The following is a 23,213-nucleotide window of genomic DNA, read 5'->3' on the forward strand; positions in this document are numbered from 1 at the left end:
TTAGGTCCTTAGACACTCCATATTCCGTTAGCACTGGTGTGAGCAACCTTCTGTCCACTTTAAATCTAGAAAAGCCATATGATATAGAAGCCCAGAAGCTACCCTGTTGGTATTCTAGCTGCTTCTCTATCACTTGCCAAATTACAAATGTGGCATTTATGGTACCTCACCCTTTTCTAATGCTGAATTGTTCTTGTTCAAGGAGGGATTCCACCATTCTCCTAATCCTTCCCTCCATTCAAGATGTATTTTAGTATCTTCATCCCATGCGACAGTAACTTTATATCTTGATTACTTCCCCATTCTTGGATACTTCCCTTCTTGTGCCAGGAAGATAGACTTGTGCCAGCCTTTGTGAATTCTCTTGTCTCATCCATTTAATACACCCAGGACTTCACCAGGTCCAACATCACTTTGTCAAGTCCTGCCAGCTTGCCATTCTTCATTATCTGGACTGCATTTCTCACCTCTTCCTCCATAATGCCAGACCCAGGAACCACATTAGGATCACATGTTCACAACTCTGCCAAAAAGGGGTTTGCCTCATTTAAAAAACTCTCAACATATTATTTCCACCTCTCCTTCACTTGTTCAGATGTTACTAGCAGACTCCCCTGCTCATCGTTTACAAATGGTGTTGCAATACCATCCTCCTTGTCTTTTCATCTCATTTTTACAATGCTATAGATATTTTTGCCAGCCAGCTGTGGGTAGCTGACAAGCTCAGTGTACAGGTTGTATAGGGCACTCTCTTTGGCCTTCTCCACTGCTTATTTGGCAGCTCACTTTGCTTCTTTGTATTTGCTCTCATTAGCACTCGTTGAGTTCATTTCTTTTACATGCCTTTTTTTGTTTCAGATTGCTACCTGCACTTCGTTGGTCCACCACCACTTCTCTGTTGCATTTGGTTTTTCCTGTCTGCTTGTCCACAAACCTCTTCCATTGCCGCAATCCATGTTCCTTTGAGGTGGTTCCCCTCCTCTTCAGCTGATGCCAAATCTATTTCTGGATACTTAGCCTGTACTGCCTGCATAAACTTCTCTGCCATACTTCCCCTTAACTTCTTGCACTTTAATCTTGTTTATTTCTAGCTTAGTTCCCCCTTGTCCAATGCTCTACCCTGGACTTCGCCACAAGAGGTTTGTGCTGCAGCACTAATGTCTCACCAGGTATCACTTTGCAGGCCATAAGTGAACTCCACTGAGATTTCTTCTCCAACATCACATCAGTCTATCATATGTTTCCACCACTGATGTATGACCAAATGACTGTAATAGGGCTGCCACTTATTGCCTCTAGAGCACCCCCTTTTGGCCAAAGGTGGCTTTGCAATGCCCTGCCTCTTTTTTCCCCTTCTTCAGTACTTCTTAACCAAACTCCACAGTCCAAAGGAAATTAAACATTCCCTACTTAGGGGCCAATTTATCCAGTCCTCATGTCCACTGGCCATCCAGACCCTAACCTCATTTCAGTGTCTCTCTCCTGTTAATACAAACTAACCCAAAGTCTTTCAAAATAGAACACAAATTCACATTGTCCTCAACCCAATTTCTGCTGGGCACAGCCTCTCCTATATAGGATCCTGTTTTTCTTACCCAACATCTCCCTTGTAGCCTCTCCACTGGCTTCTCTGCTTGTGCCTTCCCCTGTGGATTCAGGCTCTACAGGAGCCTTTTTACTATCTGCCGGTGTAGCCACAGTTTCCTGAACTTCCCCAGTTCCCTGCAGCTTCCTGCTACTTTTATACTGGAATCACCTGCGTCTACTCAGGCGGAGCTCATTCTGTAAGCAGGGTTGGCTGGGCCTAGCTCTCCTGCTATTAAGCTTTTGGAACCATGTATTGGCTATCACCCATTGGTGGGCAACACACACCTCTATTAACACTTTCCCTTCCTCATTCCTGGTGTCTAGGCTGAAAAGCATATTTCATACCCCTTTCTTCTCTTGTCTGTGTGTTCATTCATGTCAAACAACCCCAACAGCAGCCTTTGCCCTGTGGTGTTGCTGTGTCCTCTAGCACCTGCAAGTCTTGGCAGAAACTCTCCTCTTTGCTGCATCCTTGTTGAGGTGCATATGCTGATACCACAAACAGAGCACACTCCTTAACTTGGAGTCAGACAGCCACTTAGTTCAGTCACCATTTTTTTTTTCAACTCTCTTCTTACTACCACTCTGACTCCATTATGCCTCCTTTTGTCACCCATGTGGAAGTGGGCAAACTTCTGGTATAGGGCTGAGACACCTTCCCACCATTAGCAGTAGTCCCTGCGGGAGAAGCATACAGGCTAGTCTCGCCCCTCCTCATAACAGGTATCTACTACTGCCCTTTGATAACTCGCCAGAACGAAGAAACTGTTTGCACTAATGTATTGCAGTGTGCTCAAAATAGCAGTGTGGCTGTTGCAGGTTGGGCAGCAGCTTGGGCTCTCAAGCCCACTCAAGCTTGGGTCTGAGCTCAGGTTGCTGCTAGCCCAAGTCTCTGTCGGAGCCACAATGTCCACAACTGGGATGTTTAGGGTGCTAGTTCACGCCGAGCTAGTGTAAGTCTGTCTATCCGGGCTTGGAGGCTTGCTCCCAGCCGCACTATGGACATACCCTACCTTCACGAAACATAGCTGCTGGGGTGGGGGTGTTTTGTACAAAGTAGAAAAGCTTCAACAAGAGAGATGAAGAGGCACCCACCCCCGAATATATCCTAGCCCAGTAGTTAAGGCGCTCAGCTGGGAGTTAGGACAGCTGTGTTGAAGTCCCTGCTTTATGCCAGGTAGAGTGGGGATTTGATTCCAAGTCTCCCCCATCCTGGGCTCTAACCACTGGGATTTGGACAAAGAGGAGGCGCTGCCTCCTTGGCTTTTCTTGAAAAAGGGATGACCGGTTTAGGTGCCTAACTCTAGGAGAGGGTTCACGGCTGTTAATTCCAAGTGTAGGGGAAAGGCTACCTTTGACCCAGAGTTAGGTACTTAATTCCCTCTGAAGGTGGGACTTAGGCTCCATCCCTCTCCTCAGCATTTACCATCGGCCAGCTTAGGCAGCTCCCTGTTCAGGGTGCTGGCTTTAGTGAATCCCTACTTTAGGCCTAATTTTCCCCATGCATTGGACAGTGAGCCTTGGCACCTAACTTGGGGTTGTGAATTCCAGTGGCACCTACAAATTTGACGCTGCAATGCTCAGCCCTAAGCCTCCTTGTCCCACCTTTGCCCTCTTGCAAATACACGTGCATGTTCACCACCCCTTGTCTCCCCACACATGGGAGTACACCCTTGTCCCAGAAGATAGCTTATTCTCATGATGTTTTCCTTCACTCAGATATTTACAGAAGTTCGAGGTGAAGATGGATTGGACTCAGTTCTGCCTCACACTTGTGCAGCCCTATTAAGTTCAATGGGAGCCCACAGGTATAAGAGGGGAGAATTTAGACTGGATGATCCAATACCTCAGGCTATCTCCCTGCCAGTGTACGACTGTTCCCCACAGTACATTTTCTAGTGTTATTTCCAGGCTAATTTTAAGTGTCCTAATCTCTGAACATTCTTTCTTTTCACTTCTCCTTGTTCTAATTATAAGCTGCCTATCTGAAATAAGCTTTTGTCCAAAAAAAAAAAAAAAGTTAAACTACAGAACAATCAATACCTCCATTGACAGGTTTCTTTTTTATTCTTGAGACATGTGTAACCTGGTTAGACCTGTTTTGTTGAGCATTAAGGTGTGAGTCGGCTGTATGCAAATGTTTGCAATCTTTCTTTCTCTTTTTTTTTTTTTTTTGTTTGTTAATGCTTCAGACCCAATCAAAAGAACAGGAAGTGATCTAAGGAATTCCCCCATTGGCTGACTAAATGTTCTGCAAGATGTTTTAAAATTAATATCACATTCATTTATCATCACTCCTGTGAGGCTTTTGAAGTGCTAACGTACCACTTGTATTTACTTAACACCTGCCATTCTCTAGACAGCCTTCTCCTTGCCTCAGCTACAGGATTTCCCCTTCAAAATCAGCAGCTAAATGAGGTAAGTTTAAATTTCCTTTTAAACTAAAGCCACTGAGGATAAGAGTGCAGAAGTGTGCACTGGAAATGCACCCATTGAACACCCAAACACTCAGCCCTGTTTTCTCTACTTTGAAACTGCAACTAATCTATTTTAATCAAAAGCTTTTGAGCATTAAAATAATAAACACTTTTACTCTCCTGTTTTGAACCTACGTCCTGACTTGCTTCTGTTTAAGATTGCTCCTTCTATTTGCATTTTCTTACGGACAGATCAGCCACCCTTACTAACTTTGAATAATTTCAATGGGAGTAAAGTACTAGATTCACTGTGAGTAAGGTGGTCAGCATCTGCCCCTTAGTTTTATGAGGATGGTTTTTATAATAATGTACTTACAATTAGATCCCCAAAAGATTATCATCACCTTTACTGGCATTAAGTAGTAATTTACTCCCCTGAGTAACTGCAGTCAAATCAATGGGGCTACGTATTTATTAAAGTACCACTCAATGTGAGCAAGGGTGGTAGAAGCAGATCCTTTAACACGGAGTATGAAATTGGCATGGAGTGTTAAAATGGTCTTCCTGTTTTTGTAGTAGTAATGGTGGTGGTGATGATGATTAAGATTTTTTTTTTTTAGCAGCATCATCATCATCAAGTCCTCACTCACTTTTTGCTCAATCCTTGCTCAACTAAAACTCCCACTGGTTTCAGTTGGGGCTAGATCTTGAAAACCTTAGCCCCTTTCTAATTAAAACTCTTCACTGAAGTCAATGCATATTCTTCATGAATACTGACTGAATAAAATCTCAGTAAAGGCTTTAAGAATTTGGCTCTGGGAATTTTGCATTGACTTTAATGGTAGTTTTATTTGAATAAAGAGAGAGTAAGTTCTTTAAGATTTAGCCCATTGCAAATAACAGTATGGTGTTTACTAAAGTCTGTTGTAATATTTTAATAGGAGAGATTGCACTGATTTTTACAGCAGGACTGATCAGGAAATGACACTGGAAGTGTACAGTAGCAGTAATACATTTACTAGTATTTCACTGCTTGAGAGATTTAAAATATTATTTGTGGACCTCCTGGATATAATATTTGCTTGTGTCTATACCGTATGTTTGAATTATTTTACCTAAAAAAAAGACATATCACGTTGTCTTTCTATCGAAGTTTAAAGTGCATCCAGCTTCTTCATTTTGTTCATGGGCTTTGGAGAACAGAAACCAGTTCATAATGATAGGTGCTATCCCATATCCAACTATAAAGTAAAACTAGTTTACTTAAAAATTATTGTTCTTGCTTTTGTGCCTGTCTTGAATGTGCCGATCTTCTAGCAATATTTCTTTTAATTTGTGAATAGTCCTAGTGGCATAATGGATCTGGTCTGAGTGCTGTTTCATTGGTAAATTTGCTGGTAGTAGTTTAAGCCAGTTTTCTGATGTAAATTTGGCATTTTATAGTTACTAGACTTGGACTATAGAAAAGACCTGTTTAAAATGTCTGGCAGCCAAAGAAAACAGTTGTAATTAAAGTCTTTAGACAAATATGACAAAGATGTTCAGCAACAAATCTCACCATAAAATGTCAATTTCAGCATAGAGTTTCAATAGGCTGTAGCAGAGCAGACTAATCCTTTGTTTTTCCCACACTGGGACATCGTGACAAATCAGCCAGTTGTGACTCAGCCCTCTTCAGTGTTAGAAAGCTTTGAGAGAGAAGTAGCACTTCAAAGCTAGTTATTGAGTGACATGAGTTTGTATTTATTCCAGTTGGCGTGGGATCTTGTAATAGAACTGGAATAATTGTTTACCACTGTGAAGGAAGAATCTGGTGTCATCACAGTAGGACTCAGTATCACCATAACATCAGTTATTTTCTTGTCACTGAGTTTTTGAGTGAAAATAAAATTGTGTATCCAGTTCTGGTCACCTCACCTCAAAAAGGATATAGTGGAACTGAAAAAAGATTCAGAGAAGGGCAGCAAAGATGATCAAGGGTATGGAAATGTTCTCATACAAAGAGACTAAAAAGATTAGGACTGTTCAGCTTAGAAAAGAGATGGCTAAGGGAGATATGATAGAGGTTTATATCATGAATGGTGTGGAATAAGTTTATAGAGAAGTGTTTACCTTTTCACACAATAAAAAAACAGGTGTCACCTGACAAAATTAATAGGAATCAGGTTTAGTAAAACAAGAGGAAGTACTTTTTCATACAACTAAGCTGTGGAACTCATGGTTATGAGATGTTGTAAGGCCACAAGTAAAACTGGATTCAAAAAAGAACTGGATAAGTTTATAGAGAATAGGTCCATTGATGTCTACTAGCCAAGATGGTTGGGATGCAACCCCATGCTCAGGGAGATCCTAAAACTGAAGCCAGAAGCCAGGAGTGGAAGATGAGTTGATCTCTCCGTAATTGCCATGTTTTGTACACTCACCCTAAAACTCTGGTCTGGGTCACTGTCAAACAAGGTACTGGGGAAGATGGACTATGGCCTGACCTAGTATAGCAGCTCTTAGGCTGTTATGGACCAATAATTAGGGTATGCCTTCATTGATGGCGGCAAATTCGCTGCCATCAGTTCAATTCTTCGGGATCGATTGAGTGGAAGTGAAGACCCACTCAATCAATCCGGAAGTTGATTTAATAAATCCACCCCCGGAAAAAGAGTAACACTGCACAGATGGGAGCACATTTCCCGTCAGCACAGTGAAGTGAAGACACCACAGTAAGTAGAAGTTAGAAAATTGATGGGAGCTACGCAAGCTACGTTCCTGTCTACTGCCACTGAATTTCCCAGTCAGTGTAGACCAGGCCCATGATATAGGAATTAGTGGAGAACTGTGTGAGGACAAATTCAACTCTATCATTCTGCTACTGTACAACTTTTTTCAGCTGCTTTCATTCCCAATGAATACTCACGTTAACATATAGGAAGAGGATTTTGAGATAAACAAAACATCCAAAATCATAGCTTAACAGAAATGAGAGAGAATGGATTACTTAAAGTGGCAGAGCTTTTCTATCTCCTGTCCAGGCAGAATTGTTAGCTACTGAGTGTTATCCTATCCTACTTCAAACAATACAGTCAAAACTATGAGGACACAAAAGGAAGATCATAAAACAAATTAGTTTTTTCTCTAAAATCATGCTTATGATGCAAAAGTGAGCAGCAAAGAGTTAAGCTCAAAGCAGGGGACTAATGGCACTATCTGAAGGAACTCTTTCAAGAGAGTGGAGGTATTAACACGGCACACATCCTATGCACATATTTGAGTTTGACCATGGAAACTCTTCCAACTCAGATCTTGAGTTTACATTCCTTACGCACCCTCATGCTCTCCCTATTAAAATATCCAGACCAAATCAAGAGCCACATCTTTTAGTCATTACTCAAGCATGTCTCCCACTTACTGCAAATTACATTGGTGCATTCACCTTTTCTGCTGATTCTGATCATTGTGCAGTACATATAGTTATTCATAAGTATTGCTTGACTCTTTTCCCTCTCTGATGTTCATACGATAGAGATATGGTACTGCACATCAGTATTTCTGGGAGAATTCTGCACCAAAAAATTAAAAATTCAGCGACTAAAAATTCTGCACACAATATTTTAAAATTCTGCATATTTTATTTGTCAAAATAACACAATATAATCATGCCAGTTTCAATTATTTTGGTAATTTATTGCAAAATGCCTCTCAGCAAGTATGTCTGTAACAATACAGACAACAAAAGAGAATCAGGAAATGTTTTTTGACAAATAGATTCCTTACTAGCCGTATTAATGCTGAACTTTGAGTAATTCATTTAAGCTGCAATACAGAAAAAAATGTCCTGCACCCCTCAGAAGCAAAGGCTTAGTGGAGTCAAGGGTAATGGAGGAGCTGAAGGAGAGGGAAGTAATTGCTGGGAAACAGCGTAGGTGTGAACCTGTAGGGTTGTTGAGTTTGGGTGGGAGAAGTATGGCCCAGTTTTTTTGGGGGGGAGGGAGTGTTGGGGAACCTCCTCCATGCAGACCGTGGTTGACCCCTAGCCTCTCACTTTCAATCAGGCACATCTGCCAATACACCCCCACTCAGCCACCCCACCTCCTCCATCCCCATGTGTCCCTGCACTCATCCTCCACTTCCCCATGTAGCCCTGCACCCCCACTCAGCCACCCCATCCTCTTTTTCCTGTGGCTCTGCACCCCCCCATCCCCATATGCCCCCGCACCCTCACTGTCACTCCTACCCCTTTCCCCATGTGCCCCCACTCCTCCTTCTCCCTCATCCCCATGTGGCCCTGAAACCCCACTCCCATTCAGTCCCCATCCCAGTCTGTCCCACCCACTAGCCCTTCTGAACCCCAGACTGTGACCCTCCCCCAGCAGCCCCATGTACCCCACGCTGTCTGTCCCCCTCATATCTCGTGCCTCCTCACCTGGCCCTTTGGGCAGGGCGCTGAGAGGAACACAGCTTCTCCTCTCTATCAGCTGCTGGTTGCTATAGCCAGTGAGACGGCTGTCCTCTGTTCTGGTGCCACAGCAGCCCCTGGTGGGTGCAAGGCATAACTGCAGCGCTTCTCTGGCAGAATGAAAAAAAGAAATCTGTAGGGGGACATGAATTCTATGTGTGTGCAGTGGCACAGAATTCCCCCAGAAGTAACTTCGGATAGAGATAAAAAGGGGCCTGAAGGGCCACAATAGTGATGTTTAGGAGCTCAGACAGATCTAATTGGTAATTGAGCTTCTGAAGAAATTTAACTGGAATGTGGTCTTTTTGACTCATGCTGGTTAACACACAATGCTACATGCACTCTAATGTACCTTGATTTGGAAGGTGGATGACACAGAACACAACTCTGACTTAATATTGGTCAATGTGCCAAGACTGTTGTGTGATTAAACAACTGACCATTGGCCAATGTATTTCTGATAACACTGTGATTCCCTCAGATCTTGCATTGTTCAACTGGTCTTCATGCTTCATACAGCTGAGGATGAAGTTTTCAGTTGTTAGTGAGAAGAGCATATAAGGAAAGGGATCACACAGGCAGAATTTTCAATCATGAATTTTTAAAATGGTTTGCTGAAAATGTTTGGTCATATTATGTGAAGACGTACTTGGTGCTAAAATGAAATGTTAGTGACTTTAATGCCTGTGCAGCTTGCAATACTGCAGTAAAATTAAATTTGGGCCCCATAACAGAAATTTTGGACAAAAATGTATTGGATGTTCTTACTAATTTTAAAGACAGTGCAGTATAATTGGTAAATCTACTGTTAACAGAGTAGAAGGCCAATAGCACCAGTGGCAAAGCCCAATAGTTTCAACTGCTCAGTGATCCTGGAACTTAAGAACTCTCAAAAAAGCAATAACACCAAAAGTATGCTCCTCTTCTTGTCTTCGAGTTAAGCCTGTGCACTGACACAGCAGCTTACATATAGTGAGGACCTGATCCACTTCCTATTAATTGTTTGAAGACTTACTGAGCAAGGTGTCAATGAGGGGAGCTGTTATAACTAGAGCTGGGAGAAATTTTTCAGCCGAACATTTTTGTCCCAAAATGCAGCTTTGGGTAGGCCAGAACACTGTGAATTCATGTTTTAATTTGCCAAATTGTTTGGGTTTAAAGAAAAAAGAAATAAAAAAAAATTGAAGCATTTCATTTCCAAAATGTCAGAACAGAATATTTTGATTTTTTTTTTTTTCTTTTCTTTTCAAGTGATTGTTTTGAAATGTATTTCAATTTAATTGGAAAAAAAACTAAAAACTTATTTGAAATTGGAAAATGAAACTAAATGCTTTGTTCAACCAGAAACAATTTTTAAAAACTTTTGGTTCACCAATTTTTGTTTTGATTTCCAGAATGGCCAATGAACCAAAAAATAAGTTATTTGCACAGCTCTACTGATAAGTACATGAATGCCTATGAAGCTTTATTAAAGAAATAATTTTGGTGGTAGAGGCACAGGGACAAGAAGAAGTAAAAAGGTCAAAAATTAAGAAAGGGAATTGGCTAAGGACAAATTCAACGTCCCTTGAAGTCAATGGGAGTCCTTCAATATACTTTATGGGAGTTGAATTGAGCCCTATTAGGGATGAGCCCTGTACCAGATTCAATTATCTGTATGCCCTAAAACTTTGGCTTGCAGTGGTGGTATAGCCATGATAGTCCCCGAAGAAGAGCTCTGGGTTAAGTCAAAGGCTTGTATCTTTCACCAATGAAGTTGGTCCAATAAAAGATATTACATCATCTACCTTGTCTCTTTAAAACTGTGGGGGAATTTGGACTTGTAATTACTGTTAAGTCTACCCCTATAAATGAACAGGAAACAATTTGCAACAATAGGGTTAATTAGTAAATAGAATAACCCAGTGGTTCTCCAACTTTTTCACGTTCTGAGTCATTCCATGAGAAAGAGATGACATCATGAACTCCCAACCAAATTCCCCCACATTCCAGATGAAAAACACTGAGTTTTTGTGATGGCCCAGTGCAATGGACTGTGCAGGCGCCAGTAGGTGAACCATTGGAATAACATACTATAGAGGACCCATGCAATCACTATTAATAACATTATTCAAATCAAGATTACCCAGGGCAGTAAAATGGTATTACCATGCAACAATCCATAATAGAAATGGAAAATCCCCTCCCACTATCCAGAGGATAGACAGTGCTGTATGATCATTCCTGCGGTTTTTTGCTATAATAGTCAACTCCAATGCAACCAGAAAAGGTCACTGAATTTAGAAATGTTTGTAAAGATTCATAACCTATTTGCAAAGTTCTCTTTTAGAGTGAGAACAACAAAAATAATCATTTTCTGTTTTTAGATACTGCCCTATGTTTCTCTGCACTTGACATTCAGTAGTGACTAATTTATGCCACTGTATAATTATTTTCCTATTTAACAAAACCATATAAAATTGGCCAAGATGTTGTGGTTAGAAAATCAGTGACTAGGCACGCAATATAATTATCCCTTCCAAATTTTCTTAATGATTTTTACCAAAACACATCATTATTATTACACAACAGAATGAAAGGAGTCAGTGTATTGTATCTCTGTGATGTATTAACAAAGGATATCTTTCTGCAATTGAACAATAGATTGGAAAGGCTGTGAAGGAGCCTCATTGGTATGCCAAGAAACTGGTCTCTAGAAAAATGATTTATCATGAAACATTGACCAAAACCAGGATGTCCAGATTGAAGACAGATGCCATTCCTTAACTTAGTGACTTGTAGCTTGGGGACAGTGGGGGGGCTTGACCTGAAATGCCATTAATGAATTGGCAAAAACTTCTACTGTACATCCTCCTCCTTTAAAACCTCAAGTTATTAAATTGTTTTGGATGGTAGTCAAAAAGCACACAACCAGGTAAATCCTTCTGAGGCCTGATTACTGCCACTCCCCAGGCTCCCCCCCAACTTTAACTCCTGTATGATGGTTCTTGCTTTGTTTTTTAAACGGCAATTCTTCATGGTTTTTAGAGTACCATTCTGTTTTAATCTGACAACCTGAATCATTCTTTATGAGGCCCCTTAAAAGTGCTTAGTGAGTTATATTGCAATGTGCTGCACTGGTATGTATGAGTGAGTGATTCATTGCGCTCTAGGGAAAGAATGGATATGGGAACTCCTACCGCTACCAGGGCCAACAGGAATTCTCCTTTAAGTGGCAGGGTGCTGTACTTTGGTGCTGCAAGACCAGGGTTCTGGACCCAGCTTCCGAGGTGTAAAGGATTTATATACTCATCATGCCTATTTTTGCAATGCATGGCTTTACTATGGTATCACTCCAGATGACATTTTATTTGAACACCTCATGTTGGCAAACAGGTATCACTATAAGTGTGACAGCAGAGTGAAAGTAAATCAGCTCTCAGAATTTTCTAGATAAGGGCTGCCTGTTTTCAGGATCATTGATAGGTCAATGGCAGCTTGTTCTGACGATACCATACTTTTAGCATGGGTTTGATTGGTTGACTGTGTTATCATTCAGTGCCATGCTAGGCAGATGATGGCTTTGAGGGGTGGAATGGTGTGAAGGCCAGTCTGAACTGGTCTCTTGTGTAGAGAACATTCCATCCCTGCCTCCTGTGTGATTTCAGTTAATCTTCCTAACTCCCCTCCAAACAGTCAATTTAGTGCAGTTAGATAAGGCACTGGAACGGGAACCACGAGATCTGAGCTCTGTTAGCTCTGCCACTGAGCTTCTGTGTAACTTTAAGCAAGGCACTTTATCTGTGGGCTTCAGCTTTGCCATTTGCAATATGGAACTAATGATCGCTCCCTTCCGTGGTAAAGTCCTTCCCATGGTTATGGAATATTATTCTAAATGGTCACTTCTCTCTTAATAGCTCAATGTCCATGCTCTTGGGATGCCATTGATTCACTAGTTCTCCAGTCATCGTAGAATCTTTCGGAGCAGATGGGACCTGAGGGTTAGATTTTTTTCAAAAGGAACCTAAAGGATTTAGGCGTCCAAATGACAGTGAATTTCAAGGGAAATTGGTTGTCTAATTCCCTTGGGCTACTTTGAGAATCCTAGGCTGGTTTTCCAATGTAAGAAGCAAGAAGTAAAGAGCCCTTTCTTTTGAAAGCAAATCCTCTAACATTTCAGGTCTTTATCACCCATAAAGAAGCAAGAAAAGGGCACAGGCTCAACCAGTTTCCTTTTCTCGTCACTTTTAAGCCCATTTTGGCTCATTTGACTTTTCATGGGTTTTGGCTGATGGAAAAGTACAGTGCCAAATATCTGATTATGGCACTCCTTCTCTTGAAGCTGGGCTATTCTGTAGCTAAGGCTTATTATGAAGCAGCAGGGAGTTCATGCCAGAACCGAAAGCATACATTTATATGAAAACTAATAGGGAAAGCTCTATCGTCAAACCGGCCCAGGCTGTTGAGGCAGATGCCTTACTTTGCTCTTTTGTTTATATTCCAACAAATCAAAGCTGACCTGTGGTGTTATCGGAGTAGAGCAGCAGGTGCAAAAAAATAACTCTGCTGCCAACTCAAACGAAAGGGTAGGGCTAATACCCTCTGGGAGGTATAGAGAAGATAACAGAAAGCCATGCCAGCAACTGAATTAACGGCTCTATTTATGGTGGGTTTTACCTTAATAACCTCTCCTAGCCCTCTGTCACATAAACCCTTCATTGTATTGCTTAATGCAGCCAGTGGTGAAATAAGTGGAAACAGGATGGGGAGCTCTCACAGCACCAGTGGCGGCAGTGGGGGAGGGGAGGGTGTTGTGAGAGAGCACTGTTCCCCAAAGCCAGGGCCAGGACAGAGGGGAAACTGTCCACTGCTTTTTTGCAGGAGGTAGGGAGCTGCTGTTGCTCGCTGGTCCCCCTTTCCTTAACCTCAGAAGGAACCACAGAGCCAGACACTTCAATGAGCCTTGGTGAATTTGTTTCTGGCTGAGCTTGGCTGATGCAGGGGTGTACATGAGCTCTCTTGTGGTGTTAAGCTCCAAACCTGCACTGAGCATATACAGGGCTGCACTGCCGCTGGGGAGCACCAAAGACATTGTTGCTCTGGGAGGCTGGGTGAGTGCAGTTGCTGTTGCACACCCGGGAGAGAGGGAAGCACACACTTCCTTGCAGCCAGGAGGTGGGATGCCCGGACTATGCTTCTGCCATCTTTCTGCTTTGTGTCTTTTGCTCTATGCACTGGAAAAAACTACAGAGGCAGAGCCGGGTTCTACATACATATTACTGCTCTGACTGGTTTCTGGCAGCTTCTAGAACATGAGTACCATTAGAATGCTCTCAGGCTATTTAAAGGAATACTACCCTGTTCCTATACACTATACCCAGCAACACACTGCTTTCTGTTGAGTGGCCAGTACCCCACAGGAGACTGGCAGGGAGAAGGGAATGTGATTGAGGCCAGGCTGTGAGCCGGTAGCACCTCTGAATACAATCTGGCCCTTAGAAAGTTTCTGGTGAGGGCTGAGAATTGCAGGTTAATAGATAGTTCTATAAACTGGTCAGAGTATGTTCCCCACTGTCAAAATCCCTAATGCCACGTGTTTATGCCACCTCCTGCTAACTCACCTCTGCTGTAATGCTGGCAGACAACTGTGATCGGACAGTGAAAAGGCAGGGGGTGAGCTGTGATCAGTGGTTTCTGACTGACTTACCACACTTGAGAATTGTGCTCACAGCTAGTCTATGCAAAAACATCCTACAATCACATCCTTTCTGATCCTCCATTTCCCCGCCCACGGGTTTGTTTCACCCAACTGTTGCATCTAGTCTTTTAGACAGTAAGGTCTTTGGGGCAGGGACTGTCATTTACTATCTGTTTGTACAGTGCTTCGCACAATGAGAGCCTGACCGAGTTGAAGCCCTAGTTGCTACCAGTATGTAAATAAACAAATCATATCAATATGTGTCAAATCAAGTTATAGAGCTAGACCCAGATTTGTAAGACAGAAATTTCAGGGATCCAGAGTTTTACCTGTGCCTAGTATAAACCTATGAGCTATTTTCAACATTTGACCTGCTTCCCAAAATTTGGGAGCGTGTGAAGCTCTGATATTAAAACATCTTTTTACATGATGAATAAGATTCTTCCCATCAACAAAAATAATTCTGAGCTAGGACGTGGTAGCACCAGAAGCCCAGAGTAAGGGGCGGTGTGCAGCTTTGCTGCCCTAGGAGCAGACCAGAGACCAAACTGTGCGAGAAGTTGTCACAATTTGGCTACCATGTCTCTCTTGTTCCTTTGCTCCAGTAGGGTACCGTCCAGGAATAATAATACGTAATCATCTTTGGTATTTGTTAGTAACTCAGTAGCAGTGCAGGATGCTTTAGCAATAGAGAAATAAGACAAACCTCTTTCCCGAAGGGACTTACACTTTAAACAGACAATACAATGACAGTCATCAAAATCAGAGGCAGAAAGATATAACTAGAGGAAAGAAGAGAAGATTTAGAACATGATTGTAAATTTGTTAGCTTTTTTTTCCTGTCTGATTAGACGTGATCTGTTGTGCTTCTAGGGTGGTTTTGGGGATTTTTTTGCTCATTTTTGTATTATGTTTGCAAGGGAGTAGCCACAGGGAGAATCTGAGTGTAAATCAGTGGCAGAAGGGTAAGTGAAAGGAAGAGAGCTGTTCAGGAGGGGTTTGAAGGAGAGGAGAAAAGCGTCTAAGTTCACAGAAGGAGGGAGGATATTCCAGATAGATCTGAGAGGTAGGCAGATGCAATGCGAGAAGGAGGCAAAAGGAACATGGTGAGGGGGAAATGGTGTCCCCTCTTGTATATCCTAAGAGTCCATATCATTAAGACCAGATTGATGCATTTGGGTGAAACTACTTCTAAAAAGTCTGGGGACACAGTTGACCTAAACTGTTATCAATTTTATCCTGAGACAACATGATAGCCATATGTGGCAACGAAAGTCCTGCTTTCTAACTCCGGTTACTTTTCCCTGCCCCTCTAGAGATGGTAAAAATTTTGCCATCGGAATGTTTGGGTTTTTTTTCAGAGTTTTTTTTTTTATAAACAAAATGGAAGTTTTCACAAAAAGTACCCATTTGGGGGAAAACATGAAGAAAAAATTAAGATGAAAATGAAAAAAAAAATGCATTGACGTTTTTCACAAAAAATAAATTCATTTCCTGATTAGCTCTAGTAGTACTCCATCTGAAAGAAAAGGACAAGTTCTCTTGATACCTAGTGCTCCTGTATACACAACTTTCTCCAGTAGAGGACATTGGCCCTTTCAAATGTGGGACAAATGACAATGGTATTAGAAAGCTATAGAAATGGGAGGAGGATGACAGAGATATGTAGATCCTAAATACTGGACCTTTGCTATGAAGCACATTGCGGAACTCTATTCTATCTGCCAAAATCTTTGATTATTTGATGGAGAACTGTAGAAATAAACACTGTAATATTGCCAATCCTCACTTGTCTTTGGAGGTTTAGGGCGATAGCCTGCAGTCAGATACATATATACTCTGAGAGATCCCTGTCAAGGGCAGTGCTTGTATTTTCTTCTGATTTAGGTGGAAGACCTGTTTAAATTCTCTCTAACTACACTAACTAACATCTTGAGCTTTGAGGCCAGTTCATAGGAAGTGTATGGATTGTGAAAAGGGGATAGAGGAAAATTAGCATATTGGACCATGAGCAAATAATCAAGTAATTTTTCCCTTGCTCTCTTAAAGTGAAACTCATGCTGTCTCAGAAAAAGGAGACTGAACTATGGTTTTGTCTTCAAATTACATCGTTACCCAAACCAAAATCTTAGAACAGAGAGGAAGTGGACCTGGATCCTAACTTTCCCACTCAGTCTCATCTTAGTTAAAACACACATGCAAGATTTTGGAGTCCACCTGGATTTGTTGAAACAACCATCTAGGCTTAGAGAAGTTGCCCCATACCACATCACAAGAGTCGGGTCTTTAAACTCAGTGGGACTTTTTATTATTAATATGTTGCTTGTGTTTATAGCAATCCTATCTGTTACAATGTAAACATACTTAATGCTGCCTTTCTAGTCATGTGGAGATTTGTCTTAAATTTATACAGGCATGTAAGCTTAAACACACATGAAACTAAAAACAAAAACACTGTAACCCTTCCGCCTACACAACACAACTAAGGCTAAATGTTCAAAGAGGTCCCAACATAGCTTTTGAAAACACCCACTGCTTTTGTTGCACACACAAACTTGGTTTTGTGCATACAGACTGCAACTGTATACACCAAAGAGATAGTTAAATGTCTGACAATCAAATTGCTGCATTCAGTTGCGCACATAAATATGGGCAAGAAAATGCTGCACAAGAAATGCTCCTATACAACAAACTGTGGGTGCATGTCCAAGAGCGTGCCCATCCTGCTGTCCAAGCCTGGCTCTGGTGAGGCCTGCCTCAGTTTCCCCTTCACTCAGGGCCCCTTAAAAAGTCTACACATTCAATTTATTAAGTCCTGCACAAAAGTCTTTCAAAAGAAAACTCAGACTTGCAAAGTCTTCATCTCCGTTCCAAGCTGGGTACAGCGCCACGCCAAGGGTCTGTCTTCCCTTCAGCGTTCCAACACTCTTCTGCACCAGTCCCAAGCGGAGCACAGCCCTTTCGCCCTGAAGGTCTGTCTTCTTGCTTTCCCTGCACCTCTTGTCTGGAGTTTGGCCATCTCTACAGGCCTTCTCCACTGGTACGTTTTCCCCACCGACTCAGGGCCCTGCAGGAACCTTCTTACTTCCTGCAGTGTCAACACCTGCCACCATTGCTCCTTTGTAAGGCCTACGTGCTTTCCCTTAAATCCTACTGCACAACAGGTTGCACTGGCCCCTTCAAGAGGCAGTGGGGTCCAGTCACCACATGATAGTGTAGTTTTAGAGGCTGTTTTAATAAATTTGGTCCAGCGTCAACAATAATTCCTTGAACATTACACTCAGAATTATGATTTGATAAAATATGTTTTGTATAAGGGTAAGGTCACTTGGGATGTAATCAATACATAAACATCATTGCACTGAATATGTTACATCAGTAATAGTATTTTGCACTTCAATGTCATCTTTCATCCAAGGATCTCAAAGAACCTTGGAAGCAAGGTTGTGCAGGGGCTAGGATAAGAACTCAGGAAGCGCTGGGAATTATAGGGATTAAACTGGAAAAACCTATTGAGACTGAATTACCAGGGAAGCAGCAGCTCAGGGTCACACACAAACATGCACTCAAAATTATACACCTAGTTTGTGCATGCAGTTACTGTAAATGCACATGTAAAATAGACGCTTGCATGAAAACTCCTAATTAGTCATTTGAATGCCCAAATACCCGATGTGTTAATGTAAATACAGTACCCATATGTGTAATCCAGGCCTTCTTGCTTTTCTGTGTGTGATGTTCGGCTTCTGATGTTTTGAAAACCAGACCCACTTGGTCATGTAGTCCATATCCTGACTCTGAGAGACAGTTTGCAAAATTCAGTCTCTCTTTTATGTAGTGACAATTATTTGCAGATGCTATTTAAGTTATATTTAGGTTTAAGTGCTGGACTGAACTGCCAAATTGCCCTCTCACCTCTGCGGGTACTTTATTGCATATATAACACATAGTTCCATGTGAAACCTATACTTGCAGTTCAGCCATGACAGTAAAAGGGAAAAAATGGGGAAAGATCCCAAAGCTCTCTCAAATGACTCCTTTTGGCCAAGCCAGGAAAAGCTGCACTGAGCTTGTCTCAGCTGGAAGCCACTGTTATTCTTTGCATAGCTTGAAATTTCTGAACATTATAGATGACAATTTCCTAACTCAAAAAGTGTTGCAACCAACACTGGGGAATTCTGTATTCAACATGGTCATAACTGACAAAGAGGAACTGATCATAGAACTAAAAGTTAATGGTAGGTTGGGTACAAGTGATCACGATTTGATCACACTTATAATGTGCAAGCAGAATAAAGTCCAGACTAGTAATAGATATACTTGCTTCTTTAATACGGCCAATTTCACAAAGCTGAAAACAATTATGAGCCAAATCAGCTGGGAGGAAGAATTTAAACAGAAAAATGTGAATGATAATTGGGAATCATTTAAGACCACCTTACTAGATACCCAAAAAGCCACAGTCCCACAACTGAGGAAGAAGATTGTGCTCATTAAAAAACCGACCAGGTTTAGAGGGGAAGTGAAGGTGGTTGTAAATAATTAAACAAAAATATAGCAAATAGAAGAAAGGGGAATCTGATTTACATTAATTACTATCAAAAGTTAAGAACTGTAAAAAATTGATAAGGGAAGCCAAGGGTCACAAGGATAAATCTATGGCCAGCGGAGCTAAGGACAATAAGGAGTTTTTTCAATATATTAGGGACAAAAAGAATCCTGACAATGGTTTTGGTTCATTGCTAGATGGAAATAGTAGAATTATCAGTAATAATGCAGAAAAGGCAGATGTGACCAATAATATTTCTGTTCTATAGTTGGAAAAAGCCAGATGATAGTCTCATCATATGATAATGATAACATTCTTTCCATTTCACTAGTATAGCTGGTGGATGTTAGACAGAAGCTACTAAAGTTAGACATTTTTAATCACCTGGTCCAGATAACTCCATGAGTTTTGAAAGAGCTGGCTGAGGAGCTCGTTTGACCATTAATTTTTATTTTCAATGATTCTTGGAGCATTGAGGAAGTTCTGGAAGAAAGCTAATATTGTGCCAATTTTTAAAAGGATACACCAGATGACCCAGGTAATTATCGGACTGTTAGCTTGATATTGATCCTGAGTAAATAATTGAGCAGCTGACACAGGACTCAACTAATAATGAACTAAAGGAGAGTAATGTAATTAATGCAAATCAACATAAGTTTATGTATGTTTAGTATGATTTAACTATCTTGATATCTTTTTTAGAAGTTTGGTGTTGATGTAATATATTTAGACTTCTGTATGGTGTTTGACTTGGTCCCATGCGATATTCTGATTTAAAAACTAGAACAATATAAAATGAACATGGCACACATTAAATGGACTAAAAACTGACTATCTGATTTAACTGTAAATGGGGAATTGTCATTGAGCTGTGTGGGCTCCCAGAGGGGTTCTGCAGGGATTAGTTGATGGCCACTATTTAGCATCTTTAACAATGACCTGGAAGAAAACAAAATCATCACGGATAAACTTGCAGATAACAGAAAAATTGATGGAGTGGTAAACAACGAAGAGGACAGGTTACTGATTCAGAGTAATCTGGATTTCTTTGTAAACTGGGCGCGAGCAAACAATATGCAATTTAATATGGCTAAATGTAAATGTATACCACTGGGAGCAAAGAATGTAGGCCATACTTACTGGATGGGACACTCTATCCTGGGAAGCAGAGACTATGAAAAAGATTTGGAGGTGGATATTCATCTGAACATGAGCTCATTGTGGCCAAAAGAGCTAATGCAATCCTTGGACTCATAAACAGGGAACTCTCAAGTAGAAGTAGAGAGGTTATTTTACCTCTGTACTTGGTATTGGTGTGACTGCTGCTGGAATGCTGTATCCAGTTCTGGTGCTCACAATTCAAGAAGGATGTTGATAAATTGGAGAGGGTTCAGAGAAGAGTCATGAAAATTAGTTTTTAATCATTAAAAAATATGCCTTATAGGGCTAGACTCAAGGAGCTCATTCTATTTAGTTTAACAAAGAGAAAATTAAGATCTGATTATAGTTGGTAAGTCCCTGCATGGAGAACGAACATTTAATAATGCTCTTCTATCTAGCAGAGAAAAATATAACATGATCCAATGGCTTGACATTGAAGCTAGACAAATTCAGACTGGAAATGAGGTGTAAATTTTTGACAGTGAGGGTAATTAACTATTGGAATAATTTACCAAAGGTCTTTGTGGGTTCTCCATCGACAGCTTTTAAATCAAGATTGGATGTTTTTCTAAAAGATCTGCTCTAGGAGATATGTTGGGGGAAATTCTATGGAGGTCAGGAGGTCAGACTAGATGATCACAATGGTCCCTTCTGGTCCTAGAATCTATTAATAGCTTACAGGTAGAGTCCTAGTTTAATAGTTTCAAACTATTTTGCTTGGGTTTTTTTGCACAGGGCACATGGTTAAACTAACAGAAAGCTGTGTGCCTCCTTCCCTTAGGGCTCCATACCCTCTGGTACTTATTGTTTGCACATAAATTCCATGGTTAACCCCTAACTTATCTCAACTTTGAAAGTTTCCCAGCCCTACAAATGGATTTCAGAACCATCACATACATTAGAATAATTTGAAATTTGCTCAGTTTTGTCATGTTCTTCTCTCTCCCCCCGATTGCATTGATTTTCAGCGTTATCAGTGACACCAAAACATGAAAGATCCAGGTCTAAAATCATGAGGAGAGTTCACTGTCTAGATCTGCAGACTCATTGGATCAAAAACTGAAAATGGGGACCAGAGTCATTTCAGAGCACAGCTGTAGTATAATGAAGTAATTTGCATACGGTGTGCTCTACAAGACTCAATTATGCTTTGTAAATGTGTTTTTCTGAAATGCTGGATTTTCTCCATGGACAGGCAATAAATGTTTAATACTAAATTACAGACATCAGCCTGGAGTGGTCATATGATCAAGACAGAAAAGGAGAATTTAGCAAACTAATTCCTTTACCACCAAGTTCTGAAGTTGGGACTCAATGAAAACACTTTCTGAAGTCAACCTGACTTCTGACCAACTCAGGCCTTAGGATTTGGCCCTTACATTGCACCTGATCCTCCTATTATGGGTTAAACCAATATTCTGAATCCAAATACCAGGAACATTGGGAGAGTTTAGATTAGGTTAGGATTCAAACCCATACCTCTCCAGCCTATCTCCAATGCTTTCTCCCATGTATAATTGTATCCCCCAGATAATGTTAGAAAGGTGATGTAGTTGTTTTGTTTGAAGTAACCTTGTACAGGTGCTATTGTGAAAACGTAGCTTTAAGAAGGAATATATATTGGTTTGGTTAATTTGAAAAGCAAAATTCTTGCCAATCTGCATATTTTATAATCTACACACACATTCTGGTGCTCCTGCCCCAACTCTAATAAAATATTTGGTGCTGTGATGAGGTCTGATGTGACAAATACTTCATTCATATAATATTTTATGATGATGAAATATTTTCATAAATAATTAAAAATAAGATGACACAGAATGATGCAAATTTGTTACTCCGTCACTATATTCTCAGGGATATGTGAACATATGGACGAATGAATGCACAGTATAGCCTACATAAATCAATCAGTACTTAAAAGAAACTCCAGATTTTCATTATGTAAGATTAAATATTGCATGGGTGGCAAATTATTTTAGAGTCAATTTAATTAAAAGAAAACCCTTTATAACATTCTCTGCCCCAGGGTAGCACACAACTTGGCATTGGTGTGTCTTGAGAACCTGGAGCAAAAATCTGTCCTCACTTACTGCATAAATCTTTTGACTTCAGTGAGGCTGCATGGGGAATAAATCGAGACAAAATTTACTCCATTATTTGGCAGGGCTGCGATATTAGAAGTATACTATCCTAATCCTGCAGATGTTGAAGACACAAGGTTCCCTTTATGCAGGATGAAGTCTGACTTGTGGATGGTTATGGAATTGCAGATTCATAGGAAACAAATGGAAAGCAATTATTAAATCATCCAGGGTCCAATCCAGCAGCCCCTTATTCATCTAAGTAAGGGCCTTAGACCACCTTCTATCAGTGTAGGATTGTTCTCTATATTACATTTCTTAAAGTTTTGGCATTTAATACTAAATGCCAGCAATATTATATATGTTATATTATATATATATATATGTATGTGTTCTTGTTGCTCCTTTAATATGTGTTGTTTGGAAATTTTCTAATAAGGTCTAGTTAATAAAGATAACGGGGGAAAATAGACACCTAAGTGGTCCTCAGAAAATTATTCATCACCAAATAATATTCAGCTGTGATTACTTCAAAGAGACCTCTTCTTAGCTTCTGAAAGAGCTATTACTATGAACTCGCCTTTAACAAAATAATGGACCCTGTCATTCTCCCAGTAAAATAAACTGGAGTTTTGCCATTGACTTCAATAGGAGTTGGGCCAGCCTCGGTGTCATTATCTCGTGCAATATACCCATAGTTGAGATAATGCGAAGTGTACTGTACTTTCTATGTTTTGTTTCATGCTTCAATGATTTATAATGCAAAACTGCAGTCCACTTAGTCATATTCACATGCCTACGTGACTTTTAAAGTTATAGTGCTAAAAGATAAGGGGGCTCTGAAATCAGAAGAAAATTTAGATTAACAAATCAGACCATATTTTACAAGTATTTAACTAACTTAATATAAATCAGCTGCCTTTATAAATGGTTAACATGCTATCTTAAAAGTCCTCCAAACCATTAAAGAATATACATTTGTTTATAAAATAAACTTTTATGCTTTGCCTCTTCAGGACTAAAGTATATAATGTACTATATTAAGAATACATGTCAGTGAGGAATTTCCTTACATTCACCACGTATTCAAATGAATAGCATGTTTTTATATATTATTACAAAGGAAACATTGCGCAACAAGTTTAAAGCAGACATGTAAGAGGCTGTTTTGTGTAGCTGCTACAGGCTAGACTCAATTTTTTTAAAAAGTCTGTGTGACTCCTTAATAAAATGGGGGGGTGGCATTTTTAAGTAACTCTGGTCATGGATATCTACCCATATTTATTATGAG

General features: G+C 40.5%; 1 protein-coding gene across 1 annotated transcript in view; it reads left to right on the forward strand.

Annotated features, from left to right (window-relative positions):
- The first annotated feature begins 3,950 nt into the window (after positions 1-3,950).
- Positions 3,951-23,213, forward strand: part of EHF (ETS homologous factor) — a 36,937-nt gene continuing 17,674 nt past the window's right edge. The window contains exon 1 of the mRNA XM_067558101.1: positions 3,951-4,005. The gene's annotated coding sequence lies outside the window, so the exon portion shown is untranslated. The remainder of the gene's footprint in view (positions 4,006-23,213) is intronic.

This window comes from Emydura macquarii, unplaced genomic scaffold, assembly GCF_026122565.2.
Source record: "Emydura macquarii macquarii isolate MOO-44397 ecotype Brisbane River unplaced genomic scaffold, CSIRO-AGI_Emac_v2 contig_1876, whole genome shotgun sequence".
NCBI classification, from domain to species: Eukaryota; Metazoa; Chordata; order Testudines; family Chelidae; genus Emydura; species Emydura macquarii.